General features: G+C 39.4%; 3 long non-coding RNA genes across 3 annotated transcripts; all 3 read left to right on the top strand.

The window, feature by feature from the left end:
* Positions 1–4,614: 4,614 nt before the first annotated feature.
* On the top strand, positions 4,615–7,757 carry LOC133734316 (uncharacterized). The gene is made up of 3 exons (XR_009858230.1): positions 4,615–5,481; positions 6,155–6,230; positions 7,156–7,757. It is a non-coding gene; the product is annotated as an uncharacterized LOC133734316 (long non-coding RNA).
* A 4,087-nt stretch (positions 7,758–11,844) lies between these two features.
* LOC133734667 (uncharacterized) lies at positions 11,845–14,572 on the top strand. The gene is made up of 3 exons (XR_009858502.1): positions 11,845–12,413; positions 13,087–13,162; positions 14,088–14,572. It is a non-coding gene; the product is annotated as an uncharacterized LOC133734667 (long non-coding RNA).
* A 4,203-nt stretch (positions 14,573–18,775) lies between these two features.
* On the top strand, positions 18,776–21,288 carry LOC133734819 (uncharacterized). Its single transcript, XR_009858598.1, has 3 exons — positions 18,776–19,344; positions 20,018–20,093; positions 21,019–21,288. It is a non-coding gene; the product is annotated as an uncharacterized LOC133734819 (long non-coding RNA).
* The last annotated feature ends 1,668 nt before the right edge of the window (positions 21,289–22,956 follow it).

The following is a 22,956-nucleotide window of genomic DNA, read 5'->3' as shown; positions in this document are numbered from 1 at the left end:
AGTTTCGAAGGACATGAAGCAAGTTCTAGAGTTGCAAAGCAAATGTTCATTCATAAAGAAATTAATTAGTACTTACAACTATGCATGCACTTCAATTAAGCTCAAGTACTCACAACATGGCATGTAATAGCTCCCACAAGTCTCAATATGCTTCTCTAGCTCAATATATTGATATGACAAATATGGATATAAATGAAATCAAACACTTGATCCATAACATTTATTTTCAAAAAGTGTACTCTTTAAGACCTAAACATGCTTTCTAACCCTTCTCCAATTCAAGTTCAATCTCATTATTGGTGTTGGAAGAAAGTAACTAAACACAATAAACGACTAAAAACGCAATAAAACACAAGAATGATCCCAACTTAACACTTCATTAATCCAATCGTATCTATACGATTGAACTTATCGAAGACTTATACTAGTCTCTCTTCGATCATTCAGACGCGTAAGAATTAAGTGTTCTTTTTGTTTTTTGTTTTCTCTTTATATTAACCTGCAAGTATATGAAATTTTTCGCATTTCGATAGTGACCGATATGATTATCATCTCGATCCTTCGTGTTTCTTGGGCTGCTTTGACGTAGTAGTATATATACGACCAAATGGTCTAGATCATAGTCACAGCTGTAATTAGTATAAGTCCAAGTATGGAAGATGAATGGCAGATCGCTGTAGATATTATTCTTCGACTGAAATAGACATGCTGAATGTGCATCGTGGCCTTCAAATGCAACCTCTGATTTGAGTAAACCGAACTACTAGATTTTGTTTTATACATAGAATTGGTCATATGGTGATATTAATTGTTCGTATACTAGTATCTATTCCAAAGTCCTAGGAAAAAAATTTAGTCAAATACGCTGAATGGAAATTCGGGTTAATTATAATCTTTTGAACAATGACATTTTTCTGGAATTTAGCCTTGTGCAAATCGTGCACGATCATCCTTTCAATATCCTCTTCTGGAAGTACTTTGTATTTTCTCTTTAGCTTGGAGGTTCGCGTATCGAGCGCGTTTCACTAGTAAGTCAAAAATATGCCAACTTCCAATTTTTTTGTGTATGTTGATGCTACATACCACCAAGTAGAATTACTAGAACTTGCACGGGACTTTGTTACTCGGCCACAGTAAGAGCCGACCACGAACTCACAAGGTTAGATCTCACGTTGATCGCTAAAATGCTGCAGGATGATATTGAATGTTGATATCAAGGATTAAAATATCTGTATTTACATATTTATCAAGAGGAGATGCTCGACGCACTGAGGGATTTGCCCAAGGTCGTGGACATCGCCAAGAACAGCGTTACCGGGAAAACAATGATCGACGTATCGGGGGATTTGCCCGCGGTCGTGGCCATCAACAAGAAGGTCGACCCATCGGGGGATTTGCTTGCGATCGTAATCAGTACTATGAAGAAGCTGCACAACGAGAACTCATGGAATTTGCTAACTTCAATCAAAGGGACCCTCCGTGTCAACGACAACAAAGGGGCAAGGATTGTAAGATAAAGGTTGATATTCCTATCTTTACTGGGAATTTAAATCTTGAGGAGTTCTTAGATTGGCTTATGGAAGTAGAACGTTTCTTTGAGCTTATGGGAATCGTTGCAAACAAGCGTGTGAAATATGCTGCATATAAACTAAAGGGTTTTGTAGGGCATTGGTGGCAGCAAATATAAGATGACCGATTCGAATCAGGCTTAGCTCCAATTGTAACTTGGGACGTTATGAAGATGCTCTTGGAAGAACGTTTTTTGCCTGATGACTACAAATAGACATTATTTGAAGAATACCAAGAATGTTCTCAAGAGAAACAATCAGTCCAGGATTATACAACAAATTTCTATCGGCTTGCAAAATGCAACAAACTAAAAGAGACCAAAGCTCAACAAGTTGCAAGATATGTGCGGGGATTAAATCCTCAAATTCAGGATAAGATTGCGTTGCTCACATTCAAGGATGTAGGAGAAGCTCACAAGATGGCCTTAAAAGCTAAAAAACTTGCAAAGAGCACCATGGCTTCAACGAGTAATCGTAGGTACTGGAGCGACGCATCAAATTTTGGTAAATCCAAGGATAGTACCATAACCAAGCCTCTTAGTATTTCTAAACAAATAGAAGATGGTAGCAAGACCAGTAATCCAACCAAAAAGTCTCAAAGCAGCACAAGTGGGACAGTAAAAGACCCATATGCTAAGCCGCGTTTGGATAAATGTTATTGTTGTGGGAAATCAGGTCATATTGTAAACTTAAATAATGCTTGTAAACCAACACACAAAAGAACATAAATGGAATATCAATCTGATTATGCAATAAACACACAATGACATATATATGCAGATAAAGTGCTTAATCTTTAGAGAGTCAACAAACCTGAAGATGCCATTGATCTCAAAGCACCGATCTTCTTCACTGCTCACTCTCTAATCTCTCTATGGGACGAGTATGAATGTTTGATGCAAGAATGAGAGTGCAGGGACCAGGCTTAAATATGATTCAGTCTAGGCTTTGACTCCCTCCCATAAAGGAAGTCATTTAAAACAGAATCACTTGATTGTAGGTGTATATCATTACAAATTGGTTTTGTTACCAAGTTTATCAGATTTCATGCCTTAACACATTTCGATACTTAAGTGGATAGGCAATCTGGAGTACGTTAAGCCACAAGATTTCCATTGCTTATTCTGCAAGTAGATTGACAAGTTGTTAAATGCTTGATTGAACTAAAACGATAATGTCCATATTAATCTTACATTCTCCCACTTGGACATATCATGAAGTTCATTCAACAAGAATGTCAAGATGATCAGATATAGGAATAAGTTCCTTAGTGCACAATTTGAAATCAAGTGCTTGATTAATCTGATGCAAGATTATGTCAATCCACAACCAAAACATAGAGCTGTGAAAGAACTTCATATTCAACAAAATAGAAGACTTGCACAACTACTAATGCAACAACTGTAGATCACACGAATCACCAACAACAATATACCTGAAAATGCATTAGAGTTCTAGAGTGTATCAATATGGTCTCTAATGTTGTGGTACTCAAGAAACACAATTGCCTTTAATTTTAAACTGCAAACTGAAGGTGTTTCTTAATATCTGTAAAATGCTTCATGTTGTTTCAAACACAAACAACAACCTCATGAATAGCTATTTCACATGTGTGCAGTAAATATACAAGCAAACATGCCACTCAATTTGAAATTTCAATAAGGATTTAAATGAGTTACTGGAACTACAGGAATTAAAACAAAAATGGATATGAACTGAAAATTTCTTCTCGATAAACTGAATTTCATGGCCTTCATTGAATAATGTTCAGGACTTTATTACATATAATTTGGTCTAAGAAATGAGACATGTATGAAAGATAAATAACAAGAAAACAAGCACAACTCCCACTGTTCTCAGCTATCAAAAGTAGCTAAAATTCCTATGTTGTTAACGTGTTTCTGAAAAGCAATAATTGGCAGGGCCTTGGTGAAGGGATCTGCCAATTGTGATAGAGTGCCTATATTGGCAATCTCAATCTCATTGTGCTTCACTCTCTCTCTGACACTGTAGTATTTCAAGTCAATGTGTTTGGAATTTGTGGATCTCTTGTTGTTCTTTGTGAAATACACATCAGTTGTATTATCACAAAAAAATTTTATGGGCCTAGCTGCAATGGAATCCACTATTTTGGTCTGCAACAAAATTTTTTGGATTAAATACTGTTTACTCCCTATACTTATAGGGTTTCATCGTTTCTGTCCATGACTTTCAAATTTCACCTAAAAAGTCCCTGAACTCTCAATTTCCTCCCAATTGGTCCCTGCCGTCAAAATTTTTTGTTAAAGTTGCCGAAAATGTCTATTATGCCCTCACTTATTTTATTTTATTTTAATTTATTTTTCTCTCTCTTTTATTTCTTTTTTTCATTTCACCTCTTGAAGGTCTGTGAATTGGAACCATCTTGATGAGGAGATGAACAGAAGGAGGCGAGAGAGTCGGAAGAAGAAGAAGAAGAAGAGGTAAAAAGAAAAAAAAATTAAAAAAGAGTGGAAGAGAAATATATATATATTTTTTTAAGTAAATGAGGGTATAATAGACTTTTTAGGGGAAGATAACAAAGTTTTTGATGGATGCTTGACGGCAGGGACCAATTGGGAGGAAATTGGGAGTTCAGGGACTTTTTAGGTGAAATTCAAAGGTCAGGGACTGAAACGATAAAACCTTATAAGTATAGGGAGTAAGCAGTATTTAACCCTCCTGTATTCAACCACAGAACCTGACACACACCTTCATAAATGGCAATGAATTCAGCTTGCATAGTTGAAGTGGCTGTGAGAGTTTGTTTCACACTCTTCCAAGCCACAACTCCATCAGCAAGGACAAAAATATAACCAGATGTAGACTTCTTGGATGATGGAAAGCTTTATGCAAAGTCTGAATCAGTGAAACCTCTGATTTCTAGGTCTTCAACCCTCCTGTATACAAGCATGTGATGCTTGGTTTTCTGCAAATACCTAAGAACTTTCTTCCCAGCTATCCAATGGGCTTTGCCAGGATTGGATTGAAACCTTGCAAGCATGCCATGTAATAACCGGTTTTTCTTTTAACCAAAACAGTTGGTGGCAAACACCTTTGTTAAAAGGAAGGGTGTTCCTTGATTCAAGGCCGGTGTCTTAATCATCATTCATGATTATGCATAATTGAATAATCATTCAATCATACCAGACAACTCTCTCTCACTCTCTCTGTCTCACGTCCGAAAACCATCCAAGAAACAGAGCAATCTTCATCAACTCATCTCTCCCTCCACCGACCACCAATCAAGACCAGACCAGTTCCTATAGTTCCACCTCGTTCTTGCGCAGCTACCAGTGGCAACCTTGCACCGCAACACGGCCGGCAGTGGCGGCGGAGGACACGGTTCCGTTTTGAGCTCGATTTGGTTCTATCTCGATATCTTGAGCTACAGGCCGCCAATTCTCTTGATTCTTGTCTCATTGGATTCGCCTCAACTTTCTGAACAAGCACCAAGAAGGACCAGACCTGGGAAGAACGATTTCACGTTCATCGGAGCTCGACTGGTTTAGATCGACAAACAACCCTTCGATCCGTGTATCTCGAGTTACAGACCACCTCTTTATGTGATTCTTGGCTTAGTGAGTTCTTCTTGAAGTTCTGAACAACTCTCCAGAAGGAATCGAAGCGTTTCGTTGAAGTTTTTACGTCGAAACTCAAGCTCGCCGGATTCTGGAATTTTTCCGACCACCGAAGCTTTCGATCGGTATATCTCGAGCTACAGACCATATTTTTCTGTGATTCTTGAACCAATGAGTTCACCTTGAGTTTCTTAACAACTCTCTAGAAGGGATCGAAGCCTGAAATTGAAGTTTTGACGTCGAAATCAAGCCTTGCCGGATTCTGCAAATTTCGCCGGATTCTGGAAATTTTCCGGCCACCTCGATTGTTTTAGGTAATTTCAACCACTTCCGGTCATTTTCAGCTTACATGGTAGTTATGAAAGTTGTTAAGCATGATGAGAGGAAGAGGAGCAGCCCGGCCCCGACACCATTGGCGGTGGTCGGCGGCGGCTCTGCCACTAATTCCGGCGGCCCTTTCCGGCCACCTCCGGGGGTCAAAAATATAGTTTCTATGCATTTTTAGATTCTATATTTCAATACGATCATCTTGATATATTATTTGCAATTTTTGGATATCGTATGATTAAGTTATGAATTTTTAAGTTTCGATCGATTTCGATCGTTAGATTTGTGATATGTGAAGTTAGGACCGTCAGATGGACTTGTAGTTTTGATATGATGATCTTATGACTGTCCCAGTGACTTTGTGTGGTCATGGGCGAAGATCCGACCGTTGGATCTTCGTATAAATGCAAAACAGTGATTAGGGAGGCGATTCGTGAGAATCCGTCCGTCGGATTTTCGTATAAAATTGTGAAGATGTTAGTAAGGACGATTCAGGAAGATCCGACCGTTGGATCTTCGTGACGATTTTTGGAGGGTAATCCTAAGGGCGATCCGTGAGGATCCGACCGTTGGATCATCATTTAATTTCGATCCGACCGTTGGATTGTCGTTTGAATATGTTTTTGAGTTATTGGCTAAGTTAAGGTCATGTGTGATTAGGTGATTGACGGTCTCCCTTGGGTGAGCGATTTCGGTGTGTATTGTGTTAAATTGAAGACGCAGCGGGAATATCGAGGTGAGTAAATCGCACATGGTTCATTCACGAACCGAAATTCGGTGATTTTATTTAATTGAGAAATTGTGGAAATTGTTTTACGAAAATAAATATTTGTTTTAAATTATATGGACTTGATCGACTACGGTCCATAGGTAAGTAAAATGTATTTAAACTATAAAAATGAATTTCTAGATTTTATTGCATGTGAACTATAGTTGGTATTAGTGGTCACTCTTGTGTGGGTGACTACGTATATATATATTTACGTGGAATATATATTGGATGGTGTGATTTACTGAGTTATATTTTGAGCATTACCCTTGGAATATGTGATTTATCTTAGATGTTGTGTTGTCTATGATAATGGGTAATTGAGTAAAGTGCGATAGTTGAGTCGTTGAGATGAATTAAATGAGGAGTCGAGTGAATTGAGAAAAGCAGTCATTCGTAAGGTGAACCTTGGCCCAGGTGACACTTTACGATACAGTTAGAGCTCTAGTCTGTCTGCCGTCATACTGCTTGGGGGATAAACGAGTTATCATATGCCCTTGGGTATGACATGACATACTGAATGGGGTGATTAATATAATTAATCATAAGCCTGTAAGTATGATATACTGAATGGGGTGATTAATATAATTAATCATAAGCCTGTAAGTATAATATACTGCATGGGATGAGTTATATAAATAAATCATAAGCCTGTGAGTATATATTGAGTAAGAAGTTGTTTATTATTGAGTAGTCATGATGAGATGTGAGTTGATTGATGCTTGAAGTGATGTTGTACACTTCAATTCTTATGCAAAACAAAATTAAAATGTGCTTGAGTTGATTGTGTTACTTTAAATCGTGCAATCCTTTCATTTACTCATACGAGCTTTGCAAAAAGCTTACCGGGTTTGTATTGTTGCAATCCCGGTACACTATTCAAACGGTGTAGCGGGTAATCCTGCAGGTCAGGAGAATCAGGACGGTGATCGTGCGGGTTAGAGAATTTGTTTTAGTTTTACAGCAATTGTAATTGTGAGGTGAGTTATGCTCATTTGAGCCTTACAATATAATTTGGTGAGAGTGTGCTGTAATAAACAAATTTGAGATTTGGTTTATGTAATATCGAGCGATGTGAGGTGTGGTTGTTTTGAGAAAAAATTCAGGTTGTATTTATGTGAGTTGTATTAATTCATGTTTCGGATTTGGATTTGTTATTCAAAATCCGGGGCGTGACAGTTTGGTATCAGAGCGTAAGGTACATATTTGGTGATAATCAGTACTCCCCGAGTGATGGCCCGTCTGCAGCGGATCCCCATCGTATACTCTTCGGTACTGGTATAATCATTGGGTATGTCTTAGTATGGGGTCTAGACAGCGTGTATGTCAGTAGGACGGTAGAGTTGTCTTCTAAGTTCGTATTAGAATAAGTTTAGTTTCCGCAGGTTGTAATCTTTGAGGAATGGAAACCTCCGGATTTAACTCTGATGAGTCAGTGAGGATTGTTTATGGAAATGAGTTTCCTTTTGTATGTAGAAGTGTTTGGTTGAAGGCATGGTGTGGACCTATGCTCGTATCTGATGTGGATACGAGTATTAATTGATAGTAATTTTGCCTTCTTAAGTTGGACATACATATGCATTTGAATAGATTCTAGACTCATGTGGAGTTGTGAGTAGTGTTGCGGTTAGGGAAGAAATTATTGTGGTTAATTCTTCCATGTGCTTGTAAGTTGTTGAGCAGAGTTTGAGGTGCGAGAACGGAGTTTGATCTCGTGTTTGAGTGATTGAGACGAACGACTATATATTTGAGTTCTCTCCGAGTACCTAAAATCTTAAGGGCTATTTGAAGTGGGACTAGTGGTAGTTTTAGTATTTCTAAATTTAAATCGAGATCCGAGGAACATGTTTTGTATACGTGGTTGATGTTGCGAGCATCATTTTGATTGATATTTTGCGTTTCACAAAGACAACTGGATTGGAAATTCTCCGTTTGGACACCTTGGTCTGTTGACCTGACTATGACTTGTGGACATAGTTTTATTTAAGTGAAGGAAATTGATTTTGTGAACTAGTTTTCTTAAGTTTTGGATCGTAGTATGGAGTTGGACTGAAGTGAATTTGAGGTTGTTTGTGTTTTAAGTTTAAGTAGGCGGGACACTTAAAGTTTTGAAATGGAGTTTGATCTTGGTCGGTAAATAATGGGGAGATTTAGAGTCAACTCTCTGTAAATGTTATTAGATGAGGGTGTGTTTCTGTGGTGATGGATTTTAGGAGAAATGGTTAAGTGCAATTTTGGGTATTGATTGTAGTGACATTGTTGGGTATCCATAGTGGTTCAAGTGAATTACTATGCGATATGGAGTTTGATTCGGTTTCTAAATCGTAAATTCATAGGGTATGAATTGTGGTAAGTTTAATGGAGCAATTAATAGAGGAAATGGTTGAGATTTTATAAGAGTTGTAAGAGTAACTCTAAAGACGTGGGTTTTTCCTAGCTAACTCAGGATGTGTTTAGCTTTATAAATCCCTAATCCTATCGATGAAATTGTTGTGTTTGGTTTGACTCAGAGGATACTAGCTAGACCTCGATGCGACTTAATTGATTGTTGGATTCTTTTTGAGTGATTGTTTTTATTGCATCATTATGAAAGATGTGTGCAGTAGAGTTGTTTATGGTTTTGAAAATAGTATTGGGTGACCAAGGTTCGATCCTTGGTGTTGTTGTTGGTTAAACAAAAAGAAAAGAAAACATGTACACCATCTTATTGATTTTACATTACAAAAAAAAAAAAAAAAAAAAAAAAGAAAAGGAAAACGAGGACCATGCTATACTAAGCCTAGTCAGCAGCTCCGGATGGATTGAGGCTGAGCTCAAGAGAAACGTTTGAGCCACTGTGGTAACCGCCTGAGCCACCAGAATAGTAACCAAAAGCGCTACCTTCCTCGGAAGTAGCCTTCAGGTTACCAAAGACGTCCTCGCCGTGCACGGGGAACAGAGGAAGAGTTTGAACATCCTGGTGATCTCCTCCTCGTTGTTGCAGGGATGTTTGTCCTCCTATTGTGCCAAAAGAGTTGTACTGGTATTAGTGTTGAAGTGTGAGGAAGAATACGAAACAAAATTTAAGTAAATAAATCCTTCATTACCAGTAGAATAGGTGGAACCAAAGTTGAGATCAATGGATCTACCATCATCAGTAGAACTAGTGGACCCAAAATTGATGTCGATGGATCCACCAGCACCAGTAGAACCAGTGGACCCAAAATTGAGATCAATGGATCCACCAGTACCAAGAGAACTAGTTTCCATGGGCACTGGAGCAGCCTGATTACACCTATTCATCTGCTTCTCTCGAGCCCTGACGTTCTGGAACCAAAAGTAAATGTTCTTACCCTCAACATGTCCATACTGGTTCAGCTGGAGGCAGATCTCGTGAATGTGCTCTGAAGTTGGGCACTTAAATCCCTTGACGTAGTAAAGATCCTTGAGGATTCTTATTTGTTCTGGAGTAGGAATCCACCTGGTACGGCTTCGCCAGAAATCCATGTTGGCACTACTTCCAGCTGCTTGGGTGTTTCCTCCCTCCTCTGTTGGTTGCTGTTGTTGTGGTTCCATTTGTTGCGGGGTTTGGAGCTCCATTAGTTGTAGAGTTCGTGGCTCTTGGGTCATGGAGTGAGAGGATGTGAAAATCGAGGAATACATGGTTTAGTGTTTGAGGGAGATTTTGTTAGAAGGATTGGAGTTGTTGAACTGGTGATTGGAGATATGAGATTCTCAGAGGAAAGATGAGATCGAATCTTCAAATGGAAGAAAAGATCTGAGAAAGAAGGATTGAAGATTTGGAGGAAAAGATTGAAGATCTGAAAGTTCAGAGGAAAGATGGGATTGAATCAACTAGATGGGAGAGAAGATCAGAAGAGAAGGATCGAAATTGATGAAGAAAGGATTTGAGAAGAGAAAGGCTGAAGAGTTGAGAGAGAAAGACTTGAGCTCGGAAGAAAATTTCTTTTCTTTTGGAGTGTACCGACAGTTTGTTGTTATTCTATCGCTTATGATAGAATAAATAAAAGAAGTTGCATGGATAGTAACGAGAGCAGCTGGTGCTCTAGTGGTTGAAGAGCAAGGCTCTTGTACAAGAGGTCAGAGGTTCGAACCTTGCCTCTCGTTTATTTTTATTATGTTCGCTTATGACATAATAAGTATAACATTTGTACACATTATATTAAGCACAGCTTGTGCTCCAGTGGTTGGGGACAAAGGTTTCGTGCAGCAGGTTGAGGTTTCGAACCTTGCCTCCCCCGTTATTTTATTTATGTCGCTTATGACATAATAAATATAACACGTGAGCATATATTAATGAAGGCAGCTCTTGCTTCAGTGGTTGGGAGCAAAACCTTCGTGTTCGAGGTCGGGAGTTCGAACCTTACCTCTTACAAATATTTTTGGATCCCGTATATGCTTGATATACGGACGTATATACTGTATGTACGGTATACATATGTATATATGGTCTGTACGGTATGCATACGTATATACAGTTGTACGATATGCATACGTATATACAGTCTGTACGGTATGCATACATATATACGGTATACCTACGGTATGTACAATTTCATACCGTAGCCGAGCTGGAGGTCGGTGGGCCGATTGGTAGGCCCAAATAGTAAGCCCAATTGTTCGGCCGATTGGTAGGCCCAAATAGTAAGCCCAATTGTTCGGCCCGAATGGTAGGCCCAAATGTTAAACCCAAATTGGTTCGGGCCGGTTCGAAATGTGGATGGTTCGGTTTCTTCGGCCCAATTGGCCAGCCCTAATGCCTAGCCCAAGGATTGAGCAAGCCCAAAGTCATCATCACTGGGTGACATGTTTTATTGGCGTGCTTTTGAGAATGATTTGTTTTGAGTGATGCTAATTGAGTAGCGAAACGCTTTGTGGGAGTGTTTACTGTGCTTGTATGCCAGTACAGGATGACGATCTGTGTGAAAACAGCTATATGTGCAATGTCACGTGGTGATTTGAGTGTGGGTTGCTTGAGGCAATTGTTGTGTTGAAAATTTGAGAAATGATGCGGTGAAGGAATGTCATGTTGATGACTTAAGTGGGAATGAGGATTTCATCTGTGAATTCTTGTTGTGTGAGTTTACGTTTGTGATGAAAGGATTTAGTGGCCATAGGAATGTATTTTTATACAAAGGGCTGCGGCTTTGTCGATTACTACATTTTTGGGAAAGATGGAGATTCGATGGTTAGGTTAACCGTAATCGAGAGCAATTAACTTGCGCTTAAATTTCGGGACGAAATTTCTTTAAGGAGGGTAGATTGTAATAACCGGTTTTTCTTTTAACCAAAACAGTTGGTGGCAAACACCTTTGTTAAAAGGAAGGGTGTTCCTTGATTCAAGGCCGGTGTCTTAATCATCATTCATGATTATGCATAATTGAATAATCATTCAATCATACCAGACAACTCTCTCTCACTCTCTCTGTCTCACGTCCGAAAACCATCCAAGAAACAGAGCAATCTTCATCAACTCATCTCTCCCTCCACCGACCACCAATCAAGACCAGACCAGTTCCTATAGTTCCACCTCGTTCTTGCGCAGCTACCAGTGGCAACCTTGCACCGTAACACGGCCGGCAGTGGCGGCGGAGGACACGGTTCCGTTTTGAGCTCGATTTGGTTCTATCTCGATATCTTGAGCTACAGGCCGCCAATTCTCTTGATTCTTGTCTCATTGGATTCGCCTCAACTTTCTGAACAAGCACCAAGAAGGACCAGACCTGGGAAGAACGATTTCACGTTCATCGGAGCTCGACTGGTTTAGATCGACAAACAACCCTTCGATCCGTGTATCTCGAGTTACAGACCACCTCTTTATGTGATTCTTGGCTTAGTGAGTTCTTCTTGAAGTTCTGAACAACTCTCCAGAAGGAATCGAAGCGTTTCGTTGAAGTTTTTACGTCGAAACTCAAGCTCGCCGGATTCTGGAATTTTTCCGACCACCGAAGCTTTCGATCGGTATATCTCGAGCTACAGACCATATTTTTCTGTGATTCTTGAACCAATGAGTTCACCTTGAGTTTCTTAACAACTCTCTAGAAGGGATCGAAGCCTGAAATTGAAGTTTTGACGTCGAAATCAAGCCTTGCCGGATTCTGCAAATTTCGCCGGATTCTGGAAATTTTCCGGCCACCTCGATTGTTTTAGGTAATTTCAACCACTTCCGGTCATTTTCAGCTTACATGGTAGTTATGAAAGTTGTTAAGCATGATGAGAGGAAGAGGAGCAGCCCGGCCCCGACACCATTGGCGGTGGTCGGCGGCGGCTCTGCCACTAATTCCGGCGGCCCTTTCCGGCCACCTCCGGGGGTCAAAAATATAGTTTCTGTGCATTTTTAGATTCTATATTTCAATACGATCATCTTGATATATTATATGCAATTTTTGGATATCGTATGATTAAGTTATGAATTTTTAAGTTTCGATCGATTTCGATCGTTAGATTTGTGATATGTGAAGTTAGGACCGTCAGATGGACTTGTAGTTTTGATATGATGATCTTATGACTGTCCCAGTGACTTTGTGTGGTCATGGGCGAAGATCCGACCGTTGGATCTTCGTATAAATGCAAAACAGTGATTAGGGAGGCGATTCGTGAGAATCCGTCCGTCGGATTTTCGTATAAAATTGTGAAGATGTTAGTAAGGACGATTCAGGAAGATCCGACCGTTGGATCTTCGTGACGATTTTTGGAGGGTAATCCTAAGGGCGATCCGTGAGGATCCGACCGTTGGATCATCATTTAATTTCGATCCGACCGTTGGATTGTCGTTTGAATATGTTTTTGAGTTATTGGCTAAGTTAAGGTCATGTGTGATTAGGTGATTGACGGTCTCCCTTGGGTGAGCGATTTCGGTGTGTATTGTGTTAAATTGAAGACGCAGCGGGAATATCGAGGTGAGTAAATCGCACATGGTTCATTCACGAACCGAAATTCGGTGATTTTATTTAATTGAGAAATTGTGGAAATTGTTTTACGAAAATAAATATTTGTTTTAAATTATATGGACTTGATCGACTACGGTCCATAGGTAAGTAAAATGTATTTAAACTATAAAAATGAATTTCTAGATTTTATTGCATGTGAACTATAGTTGGTATTAGTGGTCACTCTTGTGTGGGTGACTACGTATATATATATTTACGTGGAATATATATTGGATGGTGTGATTTACTGAGTTATATTTTGAGCATTACCCTTGGAATATGTGATTTATCTTAGATGTTGTGTTGTCTATGATAATGGGTAATTGAGTAAAGTGCGATAGTTGAGTCGTTGAGATGAATTAAATGAGGAGTCGAGTGAATTGAGAAAAGCAGTCATTCGTAAGGTGAACCTTGGCCCAGGTGACACTTTACGATACAGTTAGAGCTCTAGTCTGTCTGCCGTCATACTGCTTGGGGGATAAACGAGTTATCATATGCCCTTGGGTATGACATGACATACTGAATGGGGTGATTAATATAATTAATCATAAGCCTGTAAGTATGATATACTGAATGGGGTGATTAATATAATTAATCATAAGCCTGTAAGTATAATATACTGCATGGGATGAGTTATATAAATAAATCATAAGCCTGTGAGTATATATTGAGTAAGAAGTTGTTTATTATTGAGTAGTCATGATGAGATGTGAGTTGATTGATGCTTGAAGTGATGTTGTACACTTCAATTCTTATGCAAAACAAAATTAAAATGTGCTTGAGTTGATTGTGTTACTTTAAATCGTGCAATCCTTTCATTTACTCATACGAGCTTTGCAAAAAGCTTACCGGGTTTGTATTGTTGCAATCCCGGTACACTATTCAAACGGTGTAGCGGGTAATCCTGCAGGTCAGGAGAATCAGGACGGTGATCGTGCGGGTTAGAGAATTTGTTTTAGTTTTACAGCAATTGTAATTGTGAGGTGAGTTATGCTCATTTGAGCCTTACAATATAATTTGGTGAGAGTGTGCTGTAATAAACAAATTTGAGATTTGGTTTATGTAATATCGAGCGATGTGAGGTGTGGTTGTTTTGAGAAAAAATTCAGGTTGTATTTATGTGAGTTGTATTAATTCATGTTTCGGATTTGGATTTGTTATTCAAAATCCGGGGCGTGACAGTTTGGTATCAGAGCGTAAGGTACATATTTGGTGATAATCAGTACTCCCCGAGTGATGGCCCGTCTGCAGCGGATCCCCATCGTATACTCTTCGGTACTGGTATAATCATTGGGTATGTCTTAGTATGGGGTCTAGACAGCGTGTATGTCAGTAGGACGATAGAGTTGTCTTCTAAGTTCGTATTAGAATAAGTTTAGTTTCCGCAGGTTGTAATCTTTGAGGAATGGAAACCTCCGGATTTAACTCTGATGAGTCAGTGAGGATTGTTTATGGAAATGAGTTTCCTTTTGTATGTAGAAGTGTTTGGTTGAAGGCATGGTGTGGACCTATGCTCGTATCTGATGTGGATACGAGTATTAATTGATAGTAATTTTGCCTTCTTAAGTTGGACATACATATGCATTTGAATAGATTCTAGACTCATGTGGAGTTGTGAGTAGTGTTGCGGTTAGGGAAGAAATTATTGTGGTTAATTCTTCCATGTGCTTGTAAGTTGTTGAGCAGAGTTTGAGGTGCGAGAACGGAGTTTGATCTCGTGTTTGAGTGATTGAGACGAACGACTATATATTTGAGTTCTCTCCGAGTACCTAAAATCTTAAGGGCTATTTGAAGTGGGACTAGTGGTAGTTTTAGTATTTCTAAATTTAAATCGAGATCCGAGGAACATGTTTTGTATACGTGGTTGATGTTGCGAGCATCATTTTGATTGATATTTTGCGTTTCACAAAGACAACTGGATTGGAAATTCTCCGTTTGGACACCTTGGTCTGTTGACCTGACTATGACTTGTGGACATAGTTTTATTTAAGTGAAGGAAATTGATTTTGTGAACTAGTTTTCTTAAGTTTTGGATCGTAGTATGGAGTTGGACTGAAGTGAATTTGAGGTTGTTTGTGTTTTAAGTTTAAGTAGGCGGGACACTTAAAGTTTTGAAATGGAGTTTGATCTTGGTCGGTAAATAATGGGGAGATTTAGAGTCAACTCTCTGTAAATGTTATTAGATGAGGGTGTGTTTCTGTGGTGATGGATTTTAGGAGAAATGGTTAAGTGCAATTTTGGGTATTGATTGTAGTGACATTGTTGGGTATCCATAGTGGTTCAAGTGAATTACTATGCGATATGGAGTTTGATTCGGTTTCTAAATCGTAAATTCATAGGGTATGAATTGTGGTAAGTTTAATGGAGCAATTAATAGAGGAAATGGTTGAGATTTTATAAGAGTTGTAAGAGTAACTCTAAAGACGTGGGTTTTTCCTAGCTAACTCAGGATGTGTTTAGCTTTATAAATCCCTAATCCTATCGATGAAATTGTTGTGTTTGGTTTGACTCAGAGGATACTAGCTAGACCTCGATGCGACTTAATTGATTGTTGGATTCTTTTTGAGTGATTGTTTTTATTGCATCATTATGAAAGATGTGTGCAGTAGAGTTGTTTATGGTTTTGAAAATAGTATTGGGTGACCAAGGTTCGATCCTTGGTGTTGTTGTTGGTTAAACAAAAAGAAAAGAAAACATGTACACCATCTTATTGATTTTACATTACAAAAAAAAAAAAAAAAAAAAAAAAAAAAGGAAAACGAGGACCATGCTATACTAAGCCTAGTCAGCAGCTCCGGATGGATTGAGGCTGAGCTCAAGAGAAACGTTTGAGCCACTGTGGTAACCGCCTGAGCCACCAGAATAGTAACCAAAAGCGCTACCTTCCTCGGAAGTAGCCTTCAGGTTACCAAAGACGTCCTCGCCGTGCACGGGGAACAGAGGAAGAGTTTGAACCTCCTGGTGATCTCCTCCTCGTTGTTGCAGGGATGTTTGTCCTCCTATTGTGCCAAAAGAGTTGTACTGGTATTAGTGTTGAAGTGTGAGGAAGAATACGAAACAAAATTTAAGTAAATAAATCCTTCATTACCAGTAGAATAGGTGGAACCAAAGTTGAGATCAATGGATCTACCATCATCAGTAGAACTAGTGGACCCAAAATTGATGTCGATGGATCCACCAGCACCAGTAGAACCAGTGGACCCAAAATTGAGATCAATGGATCCACCAGTACCAAGAGAACTAGTTTCCATGGGCACTGGAGCAGCCTGATTACACCTATTCATCTGCTTCTCTCGAGCCCTGACGTTCTGGAACCAAAAGTAAATGTTCTTACCCTCAACATGTCCATACTGGTTCAGCTGGAGGCAGATCTCGTGAATGTGCTCTGAAGTTGGGCACTTAAATCCCTTGACGTAGTAAAGATCCTTGAGGATTCTTATTTGTTCTGGAGTAGGAATCCACCTGGTACGGCTTCGCCAGAAATCCATGTTGGCACTACTTCCAGCTGCTTGGGTGTTTCCTCCCTCCTCTGTTGGTTGCTGTTGTTGTGGTTCCATTTGTTGCGGGGTTTGGAGCTCCATTAGTTGTAGAGTTCGTGGCTCTTGGGTCATGGAGTGAGAGGATGTGAAAATCGAGGAATACATGGTTTAGTGTTTGAGGGAGATTTTGTTAGAAGGATTGGAGTTGTTGAACTGGTGATTGGAGATATGAGATTCTCAGAGGAAAGATGAGATCGAATCTTCAAATGGAAGAAAAGATCTGAGAAAGAAGGATTGAAGATTTGGAGGAAAAGATTGAAGATCTGAAAGTTCAGAGGAAAGATGGGATTGAATCAACTAGATGGGAGAGAAGATCAGAAGAGAAGGATCGAAATTGATGAAGAAAGGATTTGAGAAGAGAAAGGCTGAAGAGTTGAGAGAGAAAGACTTGAGCTCGGAAGAAAATTTCTTTTCTTTTGGAGTGTACCGACAGTTTGTTGTTATTCTATCGCTTATGATAGAATAAATAAAAGAAGTTGCATGGATAGTAACGAGAGCAGCTGGTGCTCTAGTGGTTGAAGAGCAAGGCTCTTGTACAAGAGGTCAGAGGTTCGAACCTTGCCTCTCGTTTATTTTTATTATGTTCGCTTATGACATAATAAGTATAACATTTGTACACATTATATTAAGCACAGCTTGTGCTCCAGTGGTTGGGGACAAAGGTTTCGTGCAGCAGGTTGAGGTTTCGAACCTTGCCTCCCCCGTTATTTTATTTATGTCGCTTATGACATAATAAATATAACACGTGAGCATATATTAATGAAGGCAGCTCTTGCTTCAGTGGTTGGGAGCAAAACCTTCGTGTTCGAGGTCGGGAGTTCGAACCTTACCTCTTACAAATATTTTTGGATCCCGTATATGCTTGATATACGGACGTATATACTGTATGTACGGTATACATATGTATATATGGTCTGTACGGTATGCATACGTATATACAGTTGTACGATATGCATACGTATATACAGTCTGTACAGTATGCATACATATATACGGTATACCTACGGTATGTACAATTTCATACCGTAGCCGAGCTGGAGGTCGGTGGGCCGATTGGTAGGCCCAAATAGTAAGCCCAATTGTTCGGCCGATTGGTAGGCCCAAATAGTAAGCCCAATTGTTCGGCCCGAATGGTAGGCCCAAATGTTAAACCCAAATTGGTTCGGGCCGGTTCGAAATGTGGATGGTTCGGTTTCTTCGGCCCAATTGGCCAGCCCTAATGCCTAGCCCAAGGATTGAGCAAGCCCAAAGTCATCATCACTGGGTGACATGTTTTATTGGCGTGCTTTTGAGAATGATTTGTTTTGAGTGATGCTAATTGAGTAGCGAAACGCTTTGTGGGAGTGTTTACTGTGCTTGTATGCCAGTACAGGATGACGATCTGTGTGAAAACAGCTATATGTGCAATGTCACGTGGTGATTTGAGTGTGGGTTGCTTGAGGCAATTGTTGTGTTGAAAATTTGAGAAATGATGCGGTGAAGGAATGTCATGTTGATGACTTAAGTGGGAATGAGGATTTCATCTGTGAATTCTTGTTGTGTGAGTTTACGTTTGTGATGAAAGGATTTAGTGGCCATAGGAATGTATTTTTATACAAAGGGCTGCGGCTTTGTCGATTACTACAGTTTTGGGAAAGATGGAGATTCGATGGTTAGGTTAATCGTAATCGAGAGCAATTAACTTGCGCTTAAATTTCGGGACGAAATTTCTTTAAGGAGGGTAGATTGTAATAACCGGTTTTTCTTTTAACCAAAACAGTTGGTGGCAAACACCTTTGTTAAAAGGAAGGGTGTTCCTTGATTCAAGGCCGGTGTCTTAATCATCATTCATGATTATGCATAATTGAATAATCATTCAATCATACCAGACAACTCTCTCTCACTCTCTCTGTCTCACGTCCGAAAACCATCCAAGAAACAGAGCAATCTTCATCAACTCATCTCTCCCTCCACCGACCACCAATCAAGACCAGACCAGTTCCTATAGTTCCACCTCGTTCTTGCGCAGCTACCAGTGGCAACCTTGCACCGTAACACGGCCGGCAGTGGCGGCGGAGGACACGGTTCCGTTTTGAGCTCGATTTGGTTCTATCTCGATATCTTGAGCTACAGGCCGCCAATTCTCTTGATTCTTGTCTCATTGGATTCGCCTCAACTTTCTGAACAAGCACCAAGAAGGACCAGACCTGGGAAGAACGATTTCACGTTCATCGGAGCTCGACTGGTTTAGATCGACAAACAACCCTTCGATCCGTGTATCTCGAGTTACAGACCACCTCTTTATGTGATTCTTGGCTTAGTGAGTTCTTCTTGAAGTTCTGAACAACTCTCCAGAAGGAATCGAAGCGTTTCGTTGAAGTTTTTACGTCGAAACTCAAGCTCGCCGGATTCTGGAATTTTTCCGACCACCGAAGCTTTCGATCGGTATATCTCGAGCTACAGACCATATTTTTCTGTGATTCTTGAACCAATGAGTTCACCTTGAGTTTCTTAACAACTCTCTAGAAGGGATCGAAGCCTGAAATTGAAGTTTTGACGTCGAAATCAAGCCTTGCCGGATTCTGCAAATTTCGCCGGATTCTGGAAATTTTCCGGCCACCTCGATTGTTTTAGGTAATTTCAACCACTTCCGGTCATTTTCAGCTTACATGGTAGTTATGAAAGTTGTTAAGCATGATGAGAGGAAGAGGAGCAGCCCGGCCCCGACACCATTGGCGGTGGTCGGCGGCGGCTCTGCCACTAATTCCGGCGGCCCTTTCCGGCCACCTCCGGGGGTCAAAAATATAGTTTCTATGCATTTTTAGATTCTATATTTCAATACGATCATCTTGATATATTATTTGCAATTTTTGGATATCGTATGATTAAGTTATGAATTTTTAAGTTTCGATCGATTTCGATCGTTAGATTTGTGATATGTGAAGTTAGGACCGTCAGATGGACTTGTAGTTTTGATATGATGATCTTATGACTGTCCCAGTGACTTTGTGTGGTCATGGGCGAAGATCCGACCGTTGGATCTTCGTATAAATGCAAAACAGTGATTAGGGAGGCGATTCGTGAGAATCCGTCCGTCGGATTTTCGTATAAAATTGTGAAGATGTTAGTAAGGACGATTCAGGAAGATCCGACCGTTGGATCTTCGTGACGATTTTTGGAGGGTAATCCTAAGGGCGATCCGTGAGGATCCGACCGTTGGATCATCATTTAATTTCGATCCGACCGTTGGATTGTCGTTTGAATATGTTTTTGAGTTATTGGCTAAGTTAAGGTCATGTGTGATTAGGTGATTGACGGTCTCCCTTGGGTGAGCGATTTCGGTGTGTATTGTGTTAAATTGAAGACGCAGCGGGAATATCGAGGTGAGTAAATCGCACATGGTTCATTCACGAACCGAAATTCGGTGATTTTATTTAATTGAGAAATTGTGGAAATTGTTTTACGAAAATAAATATTTGTTTTAAATTATATGGACTTGATCGACTACGGTCCATAGGTAAGTAAAATGTATTTAAACTATAAAAATGAATTTCTAGATTTTATTGCATGTGAACTATAGTTGGTATTAGTGGTCACTCTTGTGTGGGTGACTACGTATATATATATTTACGTGGAATATATATTGGATGGTGTGATTTACTGAGTTATATTTTGAGCATTACCCTTGGAATATGTGATTTATCTTAGATGTTGTGTTGTCTATGATAATGGGTAATTGAGTAAAGTGCGATAGTTGAGTCGTTGAGATGAATTAAATGAGGAGTCGAGTGAATTGAGAAAAGCAGTCATTCGTAAGGTGAACCTTGGCCCAGGTGACACTTTACGATACAGTTAGAGCTCTAGTCTGTCTGCCGTCATACTGCTTGGGGGATAAACGAGTTATCATATGCCCTTGGGTATGACATGACATACTGAATGGGGTGATTAATATAATTAATCATAAGCCTGTAAGTATGATATACTGAATGGGGTGATTAATATAATTAATCATAAGCCTGTAAGTATAATATACTGCATGGGATGAGTTATATAAATAAATCATAAGCCTGTGAGTATATATTGAGTAAGAAGTTGTTTATTATTGAGTAGTCATGATGAGATGTGAGTTGATTGATGCTTGAAGTGATGTTGTACACTTCAATTCTTATGCAAAACAAAATTAAAATGTGCTTGAGTTGATTGTGTTACTTTAAATCGTGCAATCCTTTCATTTACTCATACGAGCTTTGCAAAAAGCTTACCGGGTTTGTATTGTTGCAATCCCGGTACACTATTCAAACGGTGTAGCGGGTAATCCTGCAGGTCAGGAGAATCAGGACGGTGATCGTGCGGGTTAGAGAATTTGTTTTAGTTTTACAGCAATTGTAATTGTGAGGTGAGTTATGCTCATTTGAGCCTTACAATATAATTTGGTGAGAGTGTGCTGTAATAAACAAATTTGAGATTTGGTTTATGTAATATCGAGCGATGTGAGGTGTGGTTGTTTTGAGAAAAAATTCAGGTTGTATTTATGTGAGTTGTATTAATTCATGTTTCGGATTTGGATTTGTTATTCAAAATCCGGGGCGTGACATGCCAACTGCAAAAGCAAGATTTGGCCTGGTGCACACTTGTGCATACATCAGACTGCCAACAAGTCTGGAGTAAGGCTTGTTTTTCATCTCTTCCTTTTCTAACTCACTTAATGGACACTGCAGCTTTGTTAGTTTGTCACCTTTCGCCATGTTGGTTTCAATGATTCTAGTACTGTGTGAAGGGCAATAGAATTTAAAACCCTTTGATTTTTCAGGATAGCCAATGAAGAAGGCACTGACAGTTCTGCTATCTAGTTTCCCAAGTTGTGGATTGTAAGGCTTGGCTTCTGCTTTGCATCCCCAGACATGCAAGTGATGAAAGCTAGGTTTTCTCCCACTCCAAAGTTCAAAAGGGGTACGGGTTATGGCCTTGCTTGGGGTTCTATTGGTGAGGTAGTTTGCTGTTTTCAAGGCTTCACCCCATAAGTATTTGGGAAGGCCAGAAGCACACATCATGCTTTTGATCATGTTTTTGTAAGTTCTATTTTTTCTCTCGGCCACTTTATTTTGTTGGGGTGTCCCAGGGGTAGTGTATTGTGCTGCAATTCCATTCTCTTGCAAATATTTTGCAAAAGGCCCCATGTGTTGTCCAAACTCATCATACTTTCCAAAATACTCTCCCCCTCTATCAGACCTCACTATTTTGATCATTTTATCCAACTGCTTCTCTATCTCTGCCTTAAAAATTCTAAACTTTTCTAGAGACTGGCATTTGTCATTCATGAGGTATACATAGCAATATCTACTGAAATCATCAATAAATGTTATGAAATATTTATTTCCACAGATAGTTGTATCTCTAAATGGACCACTAATGTCTGTATGAATGATCTCCAACAGTTTTGAGTTCCTAGTTGAACTCTTCTTTCTAGTCGAAGTCAATTTTCTTTTTACACATTCAATGCAGGTTTCAAAATCAGAATAGTCTAAGTTTGGTAGAAGACTTTGCTTTTCTAAAATTTTCATTCTTTCAATGGAAATATGACCAAGTTTTTGTGCCAAAGAAAAGAAGAATTTTCAGAAAACTTTCTCTTGGTTCCTATTCCTTCCTCAACATTTTCAGTAGATTCTAAAAATAAGATTGATTTTTCTTTTGGGTATGAACAACACAATTGAATGTAATCACCAATAAGAACTCCAGAACCAATATAATTTGAATGGAAGAGATTTTTATTTCATCATAATTGAGCAAAAAACAATAACCAATTCTCATCAAGAGACTAACAGAAACTAGATTCCTTTTTAAGGAAGGAATACAAAAAACATTATTCAAATCTAAAAAGACTCCAGGCCCTAATTAACTCTAGTCGAACTACTCCCACTGCTTTCACAGTGACTCTCTGACCATTCCCTACACAGACACATTGCTCACTCTTTCTTGGCTCCCTCCACCTTAGAAATCCCTGCATAGAATTCGAAACGTGTATTGGTGATCCACTATCAAGCCACCAAGAATTTGGTGAAACATTTATTAAATTAATCTCAATAGACAAAACTATGCAATTACCTCTTTTCTTAAGCCAGTCTCTATACTTAGGGCAGTCCATCTTCATGTGACCCTCTCTCTTATAGAAATAACACTTAAAGACAATGTTTTTCTTGGGTTTCAAGGTTGCAGTTGGTTTGGTACGGTGTTTGAGGTACTAGGCTT

The sequence above is a fragment of the Rosa rugosa genome, chromosome 2, assembly GCF_958449725.1.
Source record: "Rosa rugosa chromosome 2, drRosRugo1.1, whole genome shotgun sequence".
Classification (NCBI taxonomy): Eukaryota; Viridiplantae; Streptophyta; class Magnoliopsida; order Rosales; family Rosaceae; genus Rosa; species Rosa rugosa.
The sequence above is the reverse complement of the archived record's forward strand: the minus strand, read 5'-3'. Positions and strand labels throughout refer to the sequence as shown.